The 15,384-nt window shown below is 31.8% G+C and overlaps 2 protein-coding genes across 2 annotated transcripts in view; both read right to left on the bottom strand.

Moving 5' to 3' along the window:
* Positions 1-9,956, bottom strand: part of LOC107437086 (solute carrier organic anion transporter family member 4A1) — a 57,466-nt gene extending 47,510 nt beyond the window's left edge. The window contains exon 1 of the mRNA XM_071185442.1: positions 9,616-9,956. The gene's annotated coding sequence lies outside the window, so the exon portion shown is untranslated. The remainder of the gene's footprint in view (positions 1-9,615) is intronic.
* The window catches only part of LOC139426460 (uncharacterized), a 125,009-nt gene that overhangs the window by 81,360 nt on the left and 28,265 nt on the right, over positions 1-15,384 (bottom strand). The gene's annotated exons all lie outside the window — the stretch shown is intronic.

The following is a 15,384-nucleotide window of genomic DNA, read 5'->3' on the forward strand; positions in this document are numbered from 1 at the left end:
AAATAAGTATTTTAATACCTTTTTGGTATGTACGAAAAATGGCCATGCTTGCCCAAGATATACATTTGCATGCAAAAGAAAAATGGCCATGGTCAAAGAAAAAATTCCATAGCCAACGGAATTAAATTACCGGTCTTAATTTCTTTTACAAATAAGGATATTTAAAATCAAATAATAATGCTTAAAATGTGAGTGACAAAAATCTAAAAGCACCTACTTACCGAATTAATATGATACATTGTTATGTCATGAATATGAGCATCCCTTAGAAACATTTCTCTTAATATATATATAGTTGAACATATGTAATTGTTCAAATTATATCGATATATTATGATAGATAGTCTTGACGACGCTGTTTTGTGCTTTATCATTGGACAAAAAAATCACAAGATCATATATAAACAAGATCTTGATATCTTTCGTAGCCATCAACATAAAATGAATAAAAAAAAATTTCAGTATTTACCTGTAAATAATTTTTCTTATATTCATTAGTTATCTCCTTTTAATATTATTCTTTGGTATTTTATGTTATTTTTTAAATTAAATCAAATTAAAGGTTTATTAAAACTTAAAATTGATGTTCGCTTTCTTTTGATAGAAAAGTAATCTTGTGATATTACCTTATTAAGCAACATTTTACAACTTTTAAACGGTAAATTATGTTTCCTTTTTTAACAAGTTACATTTACTTTTATAATAAATTTTACACGAAACTGTGTTCAGTCAACGTATAATTAAAAAAATAAATAACTTATTGTATTATAGCTATATTACTTACACGACTAGAAATATTTAACATTTTTTTTTTATAATAACGAAATATCAAATAAAATTTTAAAAAAAAAAACAAGTTTGTGAGTGAAGCTGTAATAGTATGAGTAATAGAGAACAATAATTAGGATTCGATTTTGTTTTAATTAAATCAAAAACCAAATTCTGCAAAACCAAATCTGATAAATAAAATAGGATCTGCTAATTTATTCATTTTTGCTCACCAGCCCAATAAAGGCCAGGGCCATTCCCACGAGTTATTTCTTTTGGAGTTTATCAAATGCACACGTTTGTTTCAAATTTCCTTCCTTTTAATGTTTTAAAATCTTAATCAGGGTCTTTTAATGTAGTGATTTTAATCGACAAGAAACAAAAAAGCTTACGAAAAATCTTGGGAGTTGGTGAGCGAATTGAGCAGGACGTAGTGACCACAAGAAAAAAAATAAGCGAATTTTAAAAAAATAAATAATAATTTACAACCTTGTTTTCACTCAAAATAACTCTTCAAGGTTTCATATTTTAATATCAGTGTTTTTATTCAAAGAAAAATCTATACAAAGGCTGAGAAGCACGATATGTTGAGTAGGAAGTAGTTTAAAATTCAAAACCTTCTTCCGATAGTCGTTTTATTATTCCTTACACTTTTCCACAATGGATATAAAACAAGTTGCTTTACGACATTCAAGAACACGTTAATCGTCCATATTTTTCCCCGACGTCCTTAAATATGAATAAAAAGAAGCAACAAGAAATCTCCACTTGGTATTCAAATTGGTGAAGATTTGTGTCGCTAATAGTAAGTATCACGCAAAGCATACTCGACAATAGAATTAGAGGCTTGTTTACGCTTCCGTCGACTCAACTGGAGTCTAAAAATAATTGGCTAGCAAAAGCATGAATAAAAGTTAAAATATTAAAAAAGTAACGGGTTATCAAAAGCACGAATAAAATAAACTAAACTCATAAAGAGATAAACAAGAAAAATAAAAGCAGACGATAAAATTAGAAGACTTTTTGTAGAACAACAAAAAGTTGTTGGTTTTTTTAGATATTAGTTTTGTTTTGGAATTTGAGTCTTCATCGAAGCTGTTACGGGTTTTTCTAGTTCGCTTTATAATATTTTAACTATCCCGTTACGGGAACTTAGTATTTGTTACTGTTTGTGAATAAAATTTTTTTTTATAAGAAACAGAACTGTTATTTATATAGCTTGGGGACTTTAAATTTAAATATCTAAAGTCACTCAACAACTTTCTTTCAAATAATTTTACTGAGAAAATATGATTATCAATGCTTATTTTCACAAAATCTTTAAGGAATAAACGAATGCAGATGGAGCGAATTTTCTTCCGCTTAGAATGAAAGGAAACCTCATATTTAACTAATAATAAATCCCAAACTAACGAATTATTTCAACTGCCGAATGTAAGTTTGGGTTAGAAAAACATTGGACAATTTTTAGAATCACTAACAGTGTTCATCTTGGCCCAGGGGCCCCCACCAGGGGGGAGTCGGGCGCACGATGCGCCCACTTAAAGCTTGGGGGGGATTTTTACACTAAATAAAACGAATAGTTTGAGGGGGAATTTAAAATTTGCCCAAGAATGCACCCAAGAGCTTGGGGGGGGGGCACTGTCTTGGCCGAAACGTAAAAGGATGGACTTCAACAATTAAGTCACATGTGACTATGGACTGCTTATTTGTGGAATCGGGTAAGTGCAACTCGAGAAGATATGAAGTGATTATGCCTAAAAATTTGATTTAATTCAGACTTAATTGGATGCCTGGAGGCGACGTCATGTGTGTCTGTCGAACCTGTGTGGCTTCTGAAACGACAAATGCCACAATTTACTACGATGACAACACTTACAGGTATCCAATTGAAATAATGGCATTTTTGGTTTGTCGATATGTTGGTTGGTTAAAATATCCAAAAGATTCTGATGCAGAAATCGATAATAAAACTAGAATATAAACTCTTACTTTTTAGGATGTTTTACATTATTTCTAAATTATGAAAATATACTTAATGCAGCAAAATGTAAGTGACATTCCCACCATAAAATCGATAAAAAAAAATTCGATTCCTGGTTCAATGAAATTGGTTAATATTACTTAGTAAATACTTTAAAATTTCAAATTAAGTGAAGAAATTTTTTGCTCCGTTCTTAACTTTTGATAAAAAATTGGAGTAATTTTGAATCTTGGATATTTTTATATTGTTACTTATAAGAGTGAATACACAGAAATTTTTTATTTTTGTTTTAGTTCTCGATACTACGAATAATCCTGCTTTAAAGAATAAAATTGCCAGTCCCGATGAAGTCGTAGTTCAACAATATATTAAGATTGCTACAAAAATAAAAAAATTTACTTTATGCACTATATTATTTCTTCTGAGGGTGGATCGGAAGTCACCACCATGAATTTTTAAGAACATTTTTATGAATTATGAAAATTTTATGAGCTAGGTTCAGTAACCTTGAGCATGTATAATTATTAAAGCGCGTACCATAAAGGCTGTCCTAGATATATATCTTAAGAATTCTTAAGAACGAAAAATATTAGGGCACCAGGAGAAAAAAAATAAAAACGTTTAGAATATCTGACAAATCACTATTAAGAAAGGTGGTTGCACAGAATAACAAAACCAGTTCGAATCTCAGATGAAACTGCTTGGTGGTGTATTTAATGTTCCTCTCCTCCGGCAAACAAACGAATTTCGATGTTCTGTATTTATTCGCTTTTCTTAACAGTGATTTTTAAGAATTCGATGCATTTTTGCCTTTTTTCTTTGAGGGGCAGAAAACTTTAATCAAAAAATTTAGTCAAGAAAAGACTAGAGAATTGTGGTCATGTATATCCACAATGAAGCGATTGGGGGAGGAGGGCACAATATTTACATTTTCTAAAATAAAAAGTGATTCATTAAAAACCATTTTGTAAAGAGATAAAAACTATTTCAATTTAAGTAGTTCATTTTATTGTAAAAAATAATCACTATAATGAGAAAACATAAATAATTTGAAGACATAACGGAGAAAAAATTTAGTGTTAACACTAGACCACTAACAATAAAACTTTAACATGGGGTTCGTAAGATTTCACTGATAATGAGGGAAGTGTTCAATGACAGCATATTTTGTGTCCTTAAGCAAATTCTACACAATTTACAGTAAGAGAAGTTATTATCCTTTTACACGGATTTTATTACTGCCTTTTATACAGATAACGGGTACTGCTTTGCCACGCCCTCTCACAAGTCAAAGTTTTTGATGGTTTTCCATTGATGGCCCGACATAATCTTGATGGTAACCATCAATAATTCCATCATAAACCATTATATTTTATGATGGTGACCATCATAAGTAACCAATACCCAATGTAGGAATTCAGACTGATTTATGATGGTCCAACCTAAGACTAATAACTTGTTTTGATGGTTTGTTCATGTTGAACCATCAAAAATTTCCATCATAGTTTCTTGGAAATTAAGTGTTGGAACGATTATGAACAACCATTCCCCCAATGTAAGAATTAGGACTGATTTTTAATGGGCAAACATAAAAAAAAATTGTTTTAATGGTGTATTCCTGCTGAACCAACAATAATTATTATTAAACCATCATGGAAATGCATTGTTGTACCTTTATGGACCGTCACGAATTTCCATCATAGTATCGCAGAAATCAAATGTTGGAATGATCATGAACAATCATCATCCCAATGTAGGAATTTGGACTGATTTAGGAAAGTCCAACATAGAAAACCAAATTGTTACGATGATATATTCCTGAGAACCTACAAATATTTCCATTTTGCCATCATGGATATGTGTAGTTGAAACCATCAGGGACCATCATGTATTGTTGGTCCATGTGAATCAAACTTCACTTGATGGTTAATCATCATGGTATTAAAGTATCATTTTCCATGGAAGTTTGTAGGCATATCAAAAACCATGAACGCATAATGAAAATGTTGGATGTTGGTGGCCATCAAATGATATTGAATCATCATGAATAGCACTGAAACCAACACAAACCATCAAAATGTTTTGATGGAACCATCAAGAATTTTAACTTGGGCAACGCTTGATTGCTATTGGTCGGCTGTCAAGAGCGTCTAGAGCTTATGGACAAAACGTAATATTTGCATCAACTTTGTTCCAAATCTAAACATGACCAGTTTGTGGTGTGGTTGCGTGTCCTTTTCACACAAAAAAAAAAGCAAGCAGAGCTCGTTACGTTACAGTTCTGGTTGAATCTCTTTACTTTGGAATATAAACAAAGGTTTACATGAATATTTACCGTGAAAGATTGCTCATTATACGTCGTCCATTCTTAATCCTCGTTGTCTCACATTGGACGTAAGACGCGGTTCCTAGTAGATCACCGAAGTTAAGAATCATCAACTGTGGTTCGTGAACGGGTGGATGATCACTTGAAGTCAAGTAAGAGATTGATGAAGCCTGTGAAGAGATTGATGGTGTATGCAGGGCCCGACTTTGCCTGATTCGGGCCCGGGGGGGAAACTTCTTTGGGGGCCGGGCCCTCCTCTGTTTCACTACTTCAGTAATGCAGAACCGAACTTTATGGAGGTTTTAAAATTTTCACCCCATTATAGATAACAAGAAAATTGATTAGAACCTAGAATAGCTATAAAGTCTACCCGTTCCTTTTCCGATGGCCAGATAAAATATCGTTCTGTCCATTTTATTGATTTTCTGAAAATTCTATGCCGAATGCAGTTTTCTGATTGTTAACTTTCTCATCTAGCTGTGAAAAATTCATATCCTTGCTGACATAAGGGCAGAATTCAGATAAGTTTCTGATTGTCTCAATTAAGCCAATCAGAAACCAGTATTTTTGTAAACATATGGATTTTACGATACTTAAAAATACAGGCTTTTGATTGGCCAAATTTGCCCATCGAATTTGGGAAAATTTAACTGAATTTTGCCCTAGAAAGCCCTGCATTTTCGAAACTTAGAATGTGCTCATACGATAGATAAATAAAAAAGCTAACATAAAACAGACGGATTTTACACTCTACTGATATTTTATTATACTGATATTAAAAAATGTTCATTAAAGAAGGAAACGTAAAATAAATTTTCTATGCGATGTGGGGGCCCGGGGCAAAGAAAAAGAGCGAAAGGGGAAAGATCAAGACATGGTACTAGTCTTCTCCCCAGATGGCGTATTCGAGTGCTGCTTATTATTAATTATTCACAATCGCAACTAAAATTACATAATATAAAAATTATTTTCTGACACTAACTTTCAGGCTATTAATAAACCTACCATTGCCTTTTCTTGTAACTTATCAACTGTTCTGAATATTAAAAATTATTCATACGTAACAAGAAGCGCATTAGAATTAATAGGAAAATTTGGGTGGGGCACATACACTTTTTTTTCAAACATTAGCTTAAGAGAAAAATGTAAAAAATTGTTAAAAACCTCTTCCTGGAAACTGGAATTGGATTCACGAAAACACACTTCCCAGACCACGCAAACTACTTAGATTTCGTGCTAGAATTTCTTTTTTAAATTCTGGGGGAAAAGCTTGTCAGAAAAATTATCGGACTTAATTGAGTTGGTCATATAGAAATTTTTCGATAAAAAAACTATAATACAAAGTTATGCCGAATTATATCTCTTTAAAATAAATAAACTAAAATAATGGTTAGAAAACACATTTACTTATAAAATTTTTTAAAAGCTTTTAAATTAATTTTTTTTTTTTTTTTAAATATACTTAATAATAATTGAAGCTGTTTTTACTCTTCTAAAAAAGCATGGAATATTCAAAATACAGGAAAGAAAACATTAAAAAAATCTTTTTTAATTTCTTTTGAAAGTTTTGATTTTCTATAACTCTCTATATAATGCCTGGTCGATTTTTACAGTAAAGCAGTGAAATGTGACAAAGCAAAGTTAAATGAAATTTTTAGATAAGAATTTCTTACAGAAAATATAACAAACAGCCAATTGGCAGCCTTTTCCCCATCAGATTATCCCAGAAACATTGTAAATAATGTACATAGTTTCCTTTCCATTTTCTATTACCATATAATTTGCTATTCAGGTATATCAGACTGGTGTAACCGGGGAACAACCCACCAGAAGCTGCAGGGAAGATAGGTCCACCGTTCGTGCACCAATATTATATTTATTCTATATTTATATTTTATGCCGTTCATAGTCATGTCCTAATCTCTATGAATCATATCAAATCCTTGTGAGAGCCTACCGGGGCTGGTACTGAGTTACAAGTACAAATCTAAGTCTACTGAATGTTCAGTTCAACAATATTTCACAACAAGATACCATGTACCCGGCTCTAATAAAATTTCTCATCATGTGGAAATAATTAATGGATATTATCATTGATAGTTGTATTTAATAATTTGGCAAGGGTGTTCTACAATCTTTATAAAAGAGAAATTTTCTGATTACTTTACATAACTTGAATTATCCTGTACAGTTACAGATATATATATAAATATATATAGCATAATAAATAAAAACAAAAAAAGATGAAGAAAATTAAGAAAAACAATAAGTTTTATTTATTGCGCATAAGCTGCAAGTAAATAGAACTCATAAAATAAGTTCAAAATGTAGAGAAAACGAGGGAAAAATTACAGAACAATGAAAAAAGGGGAAAAAAAGAAAAATAATAGTAAAAAGAACAAAAAACCGGAAAAAAAAGAAACATTTTTTTAAAAAAAAATCCGGAAAATATAATTATTTTCCGGATTTTTTAAATTTTTTTCCGGTTTTTTGTCATTTTTATTATTATTTTTCTTTTTTTCCGCTCTTTTCATTGTTCTGTAATTTTTCCCTATATGTTGAGAATTATAGATATGTATATATATATCGAGGGTAAGGGTGAATTACAGAATATCGAAGATGAACAAGGGTTTTATAAAGAAAAATTATGTATATATATAAACCTGGAAAGATATATTGAAAATAAAATATAATACTTCAACTAATTCTCAACATAAAACCCACCGGAAATATAAGACTTGCCATACATATTTTTTGCAATTCAGTATCTAGACCACGTGTTCCATCTGGGAAAAGAGTCAGCGAGTAACAGCTGTATGTACGTTACTGTGTAAGACTGTTACAACGCAGCAATAGAGAGTTAACGACTAGAGGTTCAGAGCAAGAGGGAGGGGATACTAAAAGCTATTGGTATTTTATGACAATGCTCCCCCTCAAACGACGAATTTCACAAATAATCCGCTTCAGAAGTTTAACTGGAAGGTGTTTGACCATCCACGTTATAGTCCGGATCTTAACCCAACGACTTCCACCGGTTCTTACACATGAAGAAATTCCTTTCCGAACTTTTCTTTCCCACAAACGAAAACTTGCTGAGGGCAGTTACTTAACTGTATGGCAGGCGTTACAAATGGTTCGATTATGGTGAGAAGTAACGAGAGTATTGATGTTCATTCCGATATAAGTCTTTCCATGTAATTATGTTTTTTTTTTTTTTAAGTATTTTTATGGTTTGAGGGTAACTAACTTTTCGGATGATCATCATTATATAGTTTTTGTTGTGTTTGTAAACTTCAGTAACTACATGATAAACATCTACAATTGAGATATTTTTCATTTAATATTCTTTGTAGACTTGTACTGCAGAAAAAAGGAAGTTGGCGGAGCAATTCATTGTTTCTTGTTACTCTTAAGAGGACACTATACCAAGGGATTACTTTGCATGGCAAATTCTGTTTCACTTCTGTTTTTCAAAACTTAAATTATGGGGAAAAAAAATAAGTTCAGGTAAAATCAGAGAAAGCTATAGTTTCATGCTGAAAAAATTTTTTTTTTCTTCAAAATATCAAAAATGCAAACAATTTATAGCAGAATTACTTCCCCACTGTGTGATTTTAAGTGTGCATAATTTGTGTGCAATCAGACATTTTGAAAACAAATTTTCAGCATTTAAAGCCTCATGCTTGTTATTATGTTTTATTTATGCTGTAAATTTATATTATTAATGAAGCTGAAACAAAGTTTGCCTTAAGAGTTTCTCCTCTATAGCGTCTTCTTCAGGCACTTATTTTTTTTTATTTAGCTATTTTAAATTTAATTCGGAAAAGGTAGAATTAGAAATAGTTGCACTTTATTAAGTAACCAATAGATATAATTAATAAAGCAAGTGTTTTTTGAAATAGCAACAGCAGTGTTCCTTTTTAAGACTGCTCTGACTACAATAATAAATAACAATTGTTATTTTTAATAATTGTTGTATTAATTGTTTTTTCTTTTAAAAATATTTTAATTCAAATTGAGAAATAAAAATACAAGCACATTTTATATATATAGCTTCAAACTTATGCTGCTTTAAGAAAAGGTTTTACAAAGTGGAAATAAACAATGGATTTTCTAAAAGTAAGCTACTTTACAAATTACTAAGTGTTACTATGAAAAATAATAGATCTTATATACAAATCTTTCAATTGATGATTTGTCATGATGTGTTCGATACTTTAAATTCCACGATTTACACATAAATGTTGTCAACCATAAACGCCACTATCAACCATAAAAAAAACTTTTTCTTCAACAATGGTAAAATAATAACCGTAATAAATATATTATCTTATGCCTTCTGAGATAAAAAAAAAATTATTATAAATTCCTAATATAATACTTATTTAAACTTCATAAATTATAGAATTTCGCTAAAAATATCGTCTGTGAAAACGACTTATAAACATGAAAAGAAAAAAAAAAGATTAATTATTATAATTTAAAATATTTAGAGCCCAAGTGATGACTTTATGAAATAATTAAAAGTAATACTTACCAATTTTTTTCTGTAAATTAAACCCCGAAGTTAGGAGGGAAAAAAAATATTTCAAGTACGAAGCAAATTAGTATTTCAGTCGCGAAAACGATAAAAATTAATATTCTAAAGTTACAAGTAAAGTATGTAAATTAATATTCTCCCACTTCCACAAGGGACAGTAGAACACTAATCATAAATACACAGCAATGTATCTCACTCATTTTTTAAAGAACACAAACTGAGCTGCTGCGACAACGGAGTTTTTATGCTCACTCGCTAAACTTATAACCACCGCCAATTCTCCCTTTGCTCTTGGTTGAATGTGACAGGTGAACTCAGAACGCACACAGGAGGAAGTCATTTCATTCTAGCCGCCCTAGCGGATAACGGGAGAGAATCTGATAACAATAACAAGAGAAGAAAAAAAAAGGTAATGTTTGTAGGTTGGTAAACTTGAAGTGTGACACGTTTCCTGAATATCGCCAATTGTCGCTTTCAAAATTCTACTGTCAAATATTGGAAAAATTAAAAATCTGCAATTTTAATTCATTCTATGAGGAGATAAATAACTCAAAAACTGTTTTTTTTTCTATGTGCTCTTATATAATCGAATTATTTTTCGATATAACATAAAAAAAAAATATTTTAAAACCGTTCATCAATGTTATTAGATTCTTATTGACTAAAAAATTTTATGACAGGATTCTTAATTAACCAAGATCCAAATTTCTTTGTCATCGGAATAAAATTAATTGAAATTATAAGTGTATCTGTAAAATATTTAATTATTCTTTATTTAACGGTATTTATAAGCATTATTTATTTATCACAGTTTCTTACTATTACTACTTAAACGATATCTAATTAACCATCTTAGAGCTATTAAACAGTAAATAAATGAAAATCGTCAGAAGTTCGAGTTATAAACAACTGCAAAGAATAATCTAATTTCTTGTAAGAATTATTTTATTTTATGAACGGTGTTGAACAGCCGACCCAATTCAGAATTTATGATTATCAATGTTCAACTCCATAGCCTTGTAATTTTTAGCAAGATCCAAAAGTAACTCCCGAGCCGCGAAGGCTCAGGGGATAGAGCGTTCGCCTTCCAATTAGGAGAACCGGGGTTCGATCCCCGCGATGGCTGGTCGATAGGAATTCCGCATCCGGCTTGCACCGACCACAGTGCTGATGTGAAATATCCTCAGTGGTAGACGGATCATGGGTTAGAGTCCCGTTGCCGTCAGGCTAAGCGTGGGAAGGTTCTCACGGTCTTCCTCTCCATGTAACGCAAATGCGGGTTAGTTCCATCAAAAAGTCCTCCACGAAGGCAAATTATTTCCAATACTTGATCCGGGAGTTCGCTTGTCTTCTGGATTGGGTTCAAAATTACAAGGCTACGGAGTTGAACATTAGTAGTCGTAAACCCAAAAATTGGGTCGGCTGTTCAACGACGGTTATAAAATAAAAAAGTAACTCCTGAATCAAGCATTGTAAAAACTAGCCTTGGTGGAAGACTCTTTGATGGAACTAACCCGCATTTGCTTTACATTGAGAGGAAAATCACGAAAACCTTCCTGGGTTAGTCCGATAGTGAGGGGATTCATCTACCACTGGAGATATTTTATGTCAGCACTGAGGTCGGTGCGAACCGGGAGCAGAGCTCATATCAATCACCCACAGCTGTGATTCTAACCTGGGCCACCGCTGTGAACTTTGTAGGTTAACGCTCTATCCCCCAAACCATTGCGGCTCTGGAAGAAATATTGTAAGATAAGCTTTTTATGAGCTTAAGATTAACTTTAGATTTATATATGAAACCTAAATTATATATCGCCCTCATTAAGGTCAATATGACCTAATTATATTTGTTTATATCAATTAGATATTTTAAAAAAAAATTACTAATCACTTTAGCCATAAAAAAAGCACTATGCTATAGGTTCAGATGTAAATAATATTTATATTACTAATGTAGAGCCTCAAATTTAAAGAAAATCCTATTACACAAACCCCTAACGAACAGGAAAAGAGGTAGACCCAGGCTGAGATGGCTGGATTTAGTTGAGACTGATTTCCTTACTCTAAAGGAGAAAAACTGGCGAACAAGTGTCAAAAGTAGAGAGAAGTGGATTCGAATTCAAAGGAAGGCACTGGCCCACCCTGGGCTGTCTAGCCAGATATGATGATGATGATGAATGTAGAGCCTCCAAATGTTTGAGGCTGTTGCGAATCATTATTATTTTTTGTAGTAGCGATATAAAGCAGAATTTTTTTCGTTGAAACAAACAAGTATTTAAAAAATATATTATATATATTAGGACTTAAGCACTCGACTATATGACCTTATATGTATCTGTTTAAATTACGTGTGTTTAGTTGAACAAAAACTTTTAACTCTCAGTTAGTAAAATATAAATATATTACCAATTACCATTGCTACCATTAAGAGAAATATTTTCTGAAACTATAGAGAATCCGTAGTAATTCAACAGCTATTGAAAGAAAGAAGGCCTCAGCACGGATCAATTCAGTAGTCCGACGTAACGAACATAAACTGCGCAGTGGAGGAAATAATAAGATGTCGCAACGTTGAGGCTACTAAGATAGGCAGTGGGGTTAATACAAAAGATGTCTTTACGTTTGGACTATTAAAGGGTCAAATTTCTTGTTTACGGTAACCCCTGTTGAAGCCTTCTCTCCTTTAGGAGGTATTGAGTAGTTAGAGTTTCTACTAATGTATTATTGCAAATGTAATGTACTTGTAAAAACCACCTTGTTACTGTAGAATAAATAATATTAATGAAACACTTCTACCGATAATCAAAGCTCTGACCACTTTCCAAGTAACTAGAGTGCTTTTTTCTGGATGACAACACAAGTTTCTAATAATTTCTAGTTAACTACTAGTAGAATTTATTACTTATCTCAGCACAGGGGATTTGATTCCAATATAAAATATAGCTCTTTCAGATTACCTGGAGAAAACACATTCTAATCAGAATATTTTTCTGGGTGACAATACAAGTTTTGATCGTTTTTCGTCCGCTACAAGTGGAACTTATCGCGATATTATCGCCAAAGGGAATTAATGGTCCAACAAAATTTTGAGTGCATTCCACTGACTAGAAAAGAATATTTCAACTAAAGCAGTGGCTTCCAATTTTTTTTTCGGTTCCGGAACCGAAATGATCGACCTACTTTTGGCGGAACCTTGACTTTCTAAATATAATTCAGTAGCAATTACGTGAACACACTAACAAATTTTTTGAAAGTAATTACTGTTAAGAATGAAGTTTCTGCTCGTCCTATCAAAAATAGACTGAAAATTAATATTTCTGTCCGGCAGTTGAATTCAAAGACTTGAAGCAACATCGAATTTAGTACTCAATTTGTTTTTGGTGTATATGTTACGGTTAAACATTTCAAGTACCACTCCTCTCTAGAGTACGAGTCCTCTGCACTAATTACTTTCTGGCAGCTACAAGCACAAGTTGTTGCCAAAGGGAATTTATCATTGGAAATAAAAATTTTGAGTGCATTCGGCTACCTAGAACGCATAAAATTACGGATCTGAAGAACGTGTTTCCTGATTGCTATAAAAACAGAAATTATCTTAAAATAATATCTATCGCCAATCAAAAATTAGAAAGATATGCAACCTACGTATTTTTTTTTATTGATGTGGTTAAAATAGAAGTATTTTCATAATAAACACAGTTTTCAAATTTTTTTATTATATTTTATTTCTAGCCTCTGGAGGGAGCTATCAGAATTTAGTAAATTTGTAGGTAATTAGGGAGATTTCACAAATTTATGATGTCTTTCGTACGCAAGATTTCAAGCAATTCGCATGCACCCTTAAAAAAATATCAAACATAAGTAAGCGTGAAATAAGAGGTTTTGCAAAAATCCGTAAGCTAAAAACGTTAATGTAGTGGAATATCATTTAAATTTTGACCACAAAATCACAACAATAATCTACAATGGATATAAACTATCTCTTCAAAGGCTTGGCATACGATTCAAGATGCTTCGCTCTACGTAAAACAGAGGTTCCGTGAGCAGATTACGTAACCTTCCCTTATAATAAAATTTCTTTCTTACTATTAGAATAGTTGGTTTCTTAAATTTGATTTAAAATAATAATTTTTAACCACCATGATATTCAAAACTCAAAGGCATAAATAAAAATATATAATTATTGTAGCATTTTTAAGTTTTGGCAAAATTTTAAAATGAAACTGTTTTTATAGTTATCTAAAATCAAATCGTAGATAAAAATTTTCTCCCCCCTTAACCCTTTGCTGCAGAATTTTTATTGAACATATTTTTCATAATTTTGTAGTAGTTTAAGTCAAAATAAGGGGAAAATATTGTATTTGGCACTTAAATAATTTATGGTTGTGAAATACAGCACGAAACACCAGTGTCTTTTTCTGAGTAAAAAATAAAATCTTCTAAACATGGCTCATTTCCAAATAGTAATTTATCAAATTTGCATTTCTTTAGATTTAAGAGAAACAGTTATTCAGCATTGAAATTTTTTTAATTTACCAAATCAATTATTGATAAATTTTTGAATGTGAATGAAATTTTTTCTTCTTAAATTACCTTCTTTGGATTTTATATTTTAGTACAAATATAATTCCAATAATCTAACAGGTTAACTTTTGACTTAAGTAAATTTTTGGGTTAAGACTGTTGCTTTATAATTAAAAAATACCAAACTATACGTTTGCTTGTAATTAGAAAGTCAGAAAAAAATATATACAAAATGGACACCAGTATCTAAGTAACATACTGTTGATATATAGGTACAAATGTTCAGCTAGGAAGTTATTATTTTTAAAAAATAAAATGGTAGACAACAGATGAAAATATTTGCTTAGTTATAAATAATAAATATCGGAATACTGCTTGCTTTTTCGACATTTTGTACTTATCTTTTAATTATTTATATATTAAGGTGGTCAATATTCTATTTGGGCCGGGATAGCCTGGTTGGTAGGGTGCTGGGCCCATGTCCGAGAGTTCCAACCCCACCGGCCGAAGACTCCCCGTGTAGTAAAGTGACTGATGCACGTTAAATTGTCGAGTCACAAAAGTCCCCCATGTTCCCATAACAAATCAGTACCTCTGGGGGTACTGGATTGGAGATTGATCGTTCTCTGACTCAGGCCAAAATTACGATCTGTGGATGAATAAATAGATGTATGAATGGGTCCGCCCTATAAACGGGTGCGACGTATGGTGTGGCAGAAGTCGAATTCTTGGCCATAGATGGCGCCACTGAATAACAAGAAACGCACACTCTGCCTTAAATTTGCTCGGTTTCACCAAGCAGGCTTGCCCATGTGGAACAGAAAAACAAGAAACGCACACTCTGCCTTAAATTTGCTCGGTTTCACCAAGCAGGCTTGCCCATGTGGAACTGAAAAACAAGAAACGCACACTCTACCTTAAATTTGCTCGGTTTCACCAAGCAGGCATGACCATGTGGCAAGTGGTAATATATTTAAATACTATGTAAAATTCACATAATAAAATGGTATTTAAACTTATAAAGATGTATTTTTACTTTGTATTAATAATAATGAAGAAAACCATTAACGATCAACCCTTATGTTCAAACTTCTCACAAAATTTTAAGTTGTAGTTCAAGAGCAATTAAGTTTAGCAGATTTATCTATTTTCTTGACGGTTAATAACAGGATGATTATCGATATTTATTTATATACACAGCTGCCAACTTCCCACGGTTTTTGGGAGAATTTTTTCTAATGG

This window comes from Parasteatoda tepidariorum, chromosome 9 (genome assembly GCF_043381705.1).
Source record: "Parasteatoda tepidariorum isolate YZ-2023 chromosome 9, CAS_Ptep_4.0, whole genome shotgun sequence".
Classification (NCBI taxonomy): Eukaryota; Metazoa; Arthropoda; class Arachnida; order Araneae; family Theridiidae; genus Parasteatoda; species Parasteatoda tepidariorum.